At 43.5% G+C, this 7,553-nt stretch overlaps 1 pseudogene; it reads right to left on the bottom strand.

Moving 5' to 3' along the window:
* Positions 1–5,754: 5,754 nt before the first annotated feature.
* LOC101987294 lies at positions 5,755–7,211 on the bottom strand (annotated as a pseudogene).
* Between the last annotated feature and the right edge of the window lie 342 nt (positions 7,212–7,553).

Genomic DNA, 7,553 nt, shown 5'->3' with positions numbered 1-7,553 from the left:
ACTTTCTGGTGTCTTCTTCAATTTCTTTCTTCAAAGATTTAAAGTTCTTGTCATACAAGTTTTCCACTTGTTTGATTAGAGTTACTCCGAGATATTTTATGCTATTTGTGGCTATTGTGAAGGATGATGTTTCTCTGATTTCTTTTTCAGCCCATTTATCATCTGTGTAAAGGAGGGCTACTAATTTTTTGAGTTAATCTTGTATTCTGCTACGTTACTGAAAGTGTTTATGAGTCATAGAAGTTCCTTGGTAGAATTTTTGGGGTCACTTATGTAAACTATCATATCATCAGATAGTGAGAATTTGACTTCTTCTTTTCTTATTTGTATCCCCTTGATCTTCTTTTGTTTTCTTATTGCTCTAGCTAGGACCTCAAGAATCTATATGGAGATAGTGGACAACTTTGTCTTGTTCCTGATTTCAGTGGGATCATTGTGAGTTTCTCTCCATTTAGTTTGATGTTGGCTGTTGGCTTGCTGTATATTGCCTTTATTATGTTTAGGTATGTTTCTTGTATCCCTGCTTTCTCCAAGAGCTTTATCATGAAGGGATGTTGTATTTTGTCAAAAGCTTTTTCAGCATCTAATGTATCTCTAAGTTCTTATTGGCTCACTCTTAAATATTAATTTAACCCATTTCTATTAATCTGTGTATCACCATGTGGCTGTGGCTTACTGGTTAAGGTTCCATCTGGCTACTGTCTCTGGTGGGGCTACATAGTTTCTCCTGACTCCGCCTTTTTTCTGCCATGATTTAATTTAGTTTTTCTCACCTAGCTCTACTCTTCCCTACACCAAGCCTGTTTCTTAATTAACCAATGGTATTCACAGCATACAGAGGGGAATTCCACATCACTTCCCCTTTCTGTTTAAATAAAAAGGAAGGTTTTAACTTTAACATAGTGAAATTATATATAACAAAAGGTTATCAAGCAGGAATTATAGTTAAAATATTTATATCTATTTTATCTCTCATCATAACTAAGGAAAACTATAACTACAATTATATATTCTTCAACTCCATCAAAGACTCCAGAAGGATATAATATTACCTAAGTAAATACATTGTAAGCAACTTCCAAAACTCTAGAATTGACAGAGACATCTCGCTGCCTGGACAGTCACCCAAAGTTCTTTTGTACCATTGAGGCATCTATCTTCAGTCTAAAGGCCCATAGCATTCAGCATACTTTTCCATGAAGCAGAAAATTTCAAAGACACTTCTGCCTATATTAGCAGTTTGTCAATCACTTTCTTCTGTGTCCTGGGTAATGTCTAACAGACTCTTCCTGTTCTTTCATGAAGCAGAAACCCTTAAGGATGGTCTCACCTTTAGGCAAGTTCAGCAGTCATTTCTCTGTGGGTCCTGTATGTCCAGCCCATGCAGCATAGCAGCAAGCAGTCCAGGCAAGAGCAGTTTCTTGCCTAATTGGCTAACCAACTCCATAAGGAGCCTCTTTAATGCCTATCATCCTCTTGAAGTAATTGGTGCCGACAGGAGCAGATGTGTCTCACTGTCATAAAAAGTCCTAAGTTCTTAAACATTTTAAATGCCATATTCTGTAGTCTTTGAAAGGTTTGAAGAATGCCTATCCATTTGAAATACACTTCTGTCCATATAGAAAATCTAACTAACAGGGCTACAAGCTTGACTATTATAGATGACTATCTGTTAATCTGTATTTCATAATCATACATTACATTTTAAATGAGCTGTATAAACACAGTACCTTAATTAGGAGTATAAATATACATATAAGAAAATTGAGTGTAAATGTGTATTAATAATCTAAGATCCATTCCAATGCAAATCTCTATAGCATATCCCCCTTTAAATGTAAACAAACACTTATAAACAATATTTGGTAATATAGTCATAGTTCTCTCCAAACTGCTTCCTGCATTTTGTTGGGTGAAGTAATTTTGGGGGGATGTTCATGATGACCTTTCAGAAGGTCTTGGTGTATCAAACCACACTAGTCTGGAAGAATTCCACAGGTTCTCAAGCTCTGTAGAAGTAAATGAAGAACCTTTTTTTTCCCCAAAACAATACATCCTTAGACCCATATTTCGAAGTCAAGACACCTTTAAGATATATATGTTGGTTTAGCTTAGCAGCCAATACAATAAAATGTCTCTCTGTACTTAGCTCCTTAAAGGTCAAAAAATTCAAAGAAAACATAATAATAGACATAATCCTGACTCCCTGTGTATATTTCCAACTTTAAATGGCTTGTTTTTCTTTATTTCTTTAATCTATGACTGTCTCGACTCTTGTCCCTTTAAAGACTTTGTTTTACTCTTTTTTTATAAACCACTTTCTTTTATAACTCTTTATACTCTTTTTCTTCTCTGCCTCAAGCTTACATACATTTTTTAAAACACACTGTGTTTTGTTTAGAGGTCTTTTATGTCTGAGTCTGTCCTAATTGCATATCTGTAATCCTTTCCTGACCAGGACTGCTTTTTTTTTAAAGATTTATTTATTATGTATACAACATTCTTTCCATGTATGCTTGTATGCCAGAAGAGGGCACCAGATCTCATTATAGATGGCTGTGAACCACCATGTGGTTTCTGGGAATTGAACTCAGGACCTCTAGAAGAGCAGTCAGTGTTCTTAACCTCTGAGCCATCTCTCCAGCCCCAGGACTGCTTTTTAAAATGCTAAGTGCATCTTAAAAACCTAAATGGCAGCATTGCTTGGGCAAATACAGCCCTGCCTGCTTGCTCTGCCCAGTCTGACATGGCTGTAATCCATTCACTGCCTCTGAGACTGTGGGAGTCATCCTTACTACCTCAACTCTGGGAAACATCATGCAGCATTTAAACCCTTTTTATCTGAGTAAAACTAACTCTGCAATGCAGTGCACTGTGCAGCCTGGAAATATCTTTGTGTATAGCAGCAGGAATCTCCCATGTTCTTCTGCTTGTGTATGCCTAGTAGATCTGATTCCGCTGCCTGCTCAGGCAGGGAGCACTGAGCTTTGGGCATGGTCTCAGTTACTTTTCTCCCAATCCCAAAGGTGCATACAAACACCCAGGCCCACAAATGCCATTCATTCAAGTGCTTGGCCTCCTAAAAAAATCCAGAGTGGTTTGTGCTGCCATTTTGAAGCCACACAGGGTTTGTTTTTTTTTCTGTCAGGTTTTAAGTATATTTTAGTTGACCATGTTGGCATGCCAATTTGTTGTATGAAGGCTGCTTGCTTGTTCCAGCTACTCAGACCCAAAATAATCACACAGAAACTGTATTAATTAAATCACTGCTTGGCCTATTAGCGCTAAGTTCTTATTGGCTCACTCTTACATATTAATTTAAGCCATTTCTATTAATCTTTGCATCATCATGTGGCTGTGGCTTACTGGGTAAAGTTCTGTCTAGTGTCTGTCTCTGGTGGGGCTACATAGTTTCTCCTGACTCTGTCTTCTTTCTCCCAGGATTCAGTTTAGTTTTCCCTACCTAGCTCTACTCTGCCCTATCAGGCCAAGCCAGTTCCTTTATTAAACAATGGGATTCACAGCATACAGAGGGTAATCCCACATCACCTTGAGGATGGCATTTTTTGATGGCATGGCACAATTTTTTATCTTTAATTTTAAAGGGGGGAGGGCAGAAAGATGTCTGTCCTTAGGGAAATGATTATCCAGCATTTCCATACTGGACATAGCCAGTTCCTTTATTAAACAATGGGATTCACAGCATTCAGAGAGTAATCCCACATCACTTTGAGGATGGCATTTTTTGATGGCATGGCACAATTTTTTATCTTTAATTTTAAAGGGGGGAGGGCAGAAAGATGTCTGTCCTTAGGGAAATGATTATCCAGCATTTCCATACGGGACATAGCAATCACTTTAAAAAAGATTTTCTCTCCAAGTGTTTTGCTGTTTTTCCTGGCTTTGCTTATGACAATGCCTCTGCAGTCTATATCTATAACTGTAACTCCTGGGTCAGGGAGTGCATCCAGTACCATGAGCAGCTGCTGACTGGCCTGAAGGGTAGTAAATGGCTTATTTTCACAGACTATCCTGGGAAGCTGGCTGAACACATAGCACATGAACAACAGAAACTCCCTGCTGCCACCTTGGCTCTGGAAGAGGACCTAAAATCTTCCACGATGCTCTCAAGCTAGCTCGCAAAAGACACCAAAATCTCTATTAAGGTTGGCTATACTGCTGTTCAAGTAACCTCAGCAAAGAATACAAAAGTATAGGGCAATCTGTCTTTTTAAATAACATCTACTATTCTTCTAAAATTGAAGAGATCTGCCTAGTGGATGAGAAGCAGTTCACCTTAACCAATGCAAATCAAGGCACATCACTTACCTTCAGGCACCAGGAGTGTGAGGCCATTGTCCAGTCTATCAGGGCCCGCTGGGAACTTCTACAGTCTTGTGGCCAATGATAGCCCTTTTGGCACTTAGGGCATTAGGTCTTTGGATGAGCCCTGGGACAATACCTATGTAAGTGGCCAGACTGTTCACATCACCAGCAAGTATGGTCTGGTGAGGTGGAATTATCGTCCTTGTCAAGTTTGGTGTTGACCAAGACATTGATGGAAGCAATAAGGGCAGAAATGGACCCGTTCACTGTATCAATAACATAGACAGCCAAGACCCTCTTATGAAGATTCTCATTTGTAACAAGTGTGATGACATGAGTGATGGTGTTGGACCCCTGTCAGCTGTTTAACAAGAATATCCTTGGTAGGACCAGATGGGACACACTTTTCAACAGCATTGGTGACATGAGTCAAAAATTCAGGAAATGGTTCTGCAGTCTGCTGGCTAAGACTGTGGGAATAGCCTACACTGTTCTGGGGCATACAAAGTTTAAGGGTCTTGGAGGCTAGGTTGGACGCTTGTTGGAAAAAGGCATGTAGGCCAATTATGAATTGTGAGACAGGATCAGTGTATTGTCCATGGCCAGTAAGCATGTTGAGGGTGACATTAAGTCCAAATTATAAGTTTGTATAGGTTTGGGTCTCTGCTGCATCATCATAAGCAGAGCACCACTGGAAGAAAACTGAGGGGTCAAGGACTGCCTTCAACATGAAGTACCAATTATAATGGGTTTAAAGCTTCATGGCCCATTGTCTGAGTACTTCCTCAAAATAAGGAGAATTGGGGTAGCATCAGTCACCCTTACACACCCCTGCATGGCTTCCAGCCAGACACCAACCCTGTTGCCACTGGGAGGGAATATGGCTGACAAGGACAACATCGCTGTAGTCTCCAGACTTCACAGGAATGGGATGCACCTGGAAGTGTTCAAGCATATGGAAAATGGACTGAACCCGACACTGACCCTCCTCATTCAGTGATAAACACAAGTGCTTGGCCTTGCCCTGGAAGTTGAAAGTGAGGACATATTTACCATGTCTTGTCTCACTCTGATGTACCAGCAAGACACCATGGGAGCCAGTGCCTCCTTCCAGCACTTACTGGGCAGCCTTGAGTTGAGAGAGCATTCCATGGAACCAAGGATATGCTGAGAGGGGTTGATTCCCCCCTCAGTGCCCTCTGACAACTCCTGGAACAGAAATGACCCTGCATCTGCTTCTGGAGTATCCAGGGGAGGGGAGGGGGTTGAGAGGGGATGAACTGTTTTTGCTGGGGGCTCCTCCTCAATGGGAATGTGAGGGGGCAGTTCCAGAGAAAGCAGTTCCATTGAGTGGGAGGCAGCAATGGAGGCAGAAATAGGGGAGAAGGATGCTGATAGCTGGTCAGAAAGGCCCCCATAAGCCTTCTCTCACAAGCGGTCATTAGTATTGCTGGGTCCCAGCAGCAGATCCTGGCTGGACAGACTCTCTGAAGGATTCAAGCAGGGCAACTCCAGGCTGTCTGTATCCTTTGTGAGGAAGGAAGTCCCAGGGGTCAGAGGAAGGGTCATGGATACAGGGGCTGATAGCAGGGCAGGATCCTGGGCTTAGGCACTCCTGGATGTCAGACACCCAGGCCTTCTCATGAAGTGCATCAGTTGTCTCCAGAATGTACTCTGTGGGGCCTTCTACTTTAACCACAAACGTGTTCTCCCTATCAGGCATCTCTAGGGCCATGGCTATGCAGTTATAGTAGACCAGGGAATACTGAGTCAGGGCTAGGATGCCTTGGATGATAGGAAGAACTCCAAGTGACTTCCTCTTCCTTCTTCACTTTGGAGCAGTAGGTAACACTTGTACCACTAAGGCTGCCCTCCTCCCCCTGAGGTTAGCCCAGTCGCCCCTCCTCCATTACTCACTCCTGCTGGGTCAGGGTCAGCTTCTTCAGCCCCCATAAAACTGAGCAGCTCTTTTCTCTGTACAATTGCTGTTCTGTCTTTCAAGGTTCCCCCTCCACGACTCAGTCTCAGTCTGTCTCTCCCGAGGGGATGTGCCATCACTAGCCAATCCCCTACCACATGTCCCAGAACGACCAGAGGAGTTGGAGTTCCTGTTTCCACCTAGGACTGGAAGGTCTGATGTGGTTTCCAGAGGCCCTGCTGGGATGTATCAGTGGCCTCTCGCCACTGCAGAATGACTCATACAGAATCTCTGACATGGGGCTGGAGAGATGGCTCAGAGGTTAAGAGCATTGCCTCCTCTTCCAAAGGTCCTGAGTTCAATTCCCAGCAACCACATGGTGGCTCACAACCATCTGTAATGGGGTCTGGTGCCTTCTTCTGGCCTGCAGGCATACACACAGACAGAATATTGTATACATAATAAATAAATAAATCTCTGACTGAGCGATCCTCTGAATGGAGGGAAGTGTTTCTTGAGCCTTGGCTTTGAAGATGTTGTAGAGGAGGAAGAGACTGAGGAAGGAAGGGGGGCCAGCTAGGTTCTATGACTATAGAAATGGGCCCAACACGGTCAGGGGACCGCCCACCCTGCAACTGTCAAAGGAGAAGTCATGTGGTGGTACAATCTCCACACCAGGACTCAATGGGGTCAAGACAGGTGGGGAGAATGAGCCCGAGGCCGGGGCCACTTTACCTTCGAAGTGCTGTAGGAATAGCTCAGTAAAACGGCCAGAAAAGGCGGCTTCTGCTTCAGGCTTTGCATGCTGTGGGTGGGAGGCCAGGTAGAGGCGAAAATAGTGGGCAAGATCCAGGGCAGCAGCCCTTGCATGGGACTCACAGAACTCTTGCCAGCTGCGGGGAGGAGGTGGTGGCAGCGCTGGTGGAGAAGGGAAGGGCCCATTCCCTGGGGAAGGGGCATCATTCATGATAGGCCCCAGCAAGAGCCTGTGAGGTGGAGCAGCAAAGAAGAAAGCAGCCAGAAGAGAAGGGGTGAGTGGCAACAGCTGCATCTCTGTTCCTGCACTCAGCTCCAGGGTCAAGCAAGTGGAAGTAGCTGCTGTCTAAGGAAAACGTTCCAATCCCGGAAGGGAAAGGGGATTCAACCACACTCCAATGGCCAAAACCTTTCTGTGAATTAAGAAACCAGCTCTTAACTCGTGGTCACGTAACTGGATTAGTTGAGAAGAGAGACTAGTGTGGACTGTTGGACTTCCTCCACTGTGGTTTGTTAGGTCGTGGCGTATACTTATACAGTCTCTCTGGGTGAA

The sequence above is a fragment of the Microtus ochrogaster genome, unplaced genomic scaffold, assembly GCF_000317375.1.
Source record: "Microtus ochrogaster isolate Prairie Vole_2 unplaced genomic scaffold, MicOch1.0 UNK57, whole genome shotgun sequence".
Lineage (NCBI taxonomy): Eukaryota > Metazoa > Chordata > Mammalia > Rodentia > Cricetidae > Microtus > Microtus ochrogaster.
The sequence above is the reverse complement of the archived record's forward strand: the minus strand, read 5'-3'. Positions and strand labels throughout refer to the sequence as shown.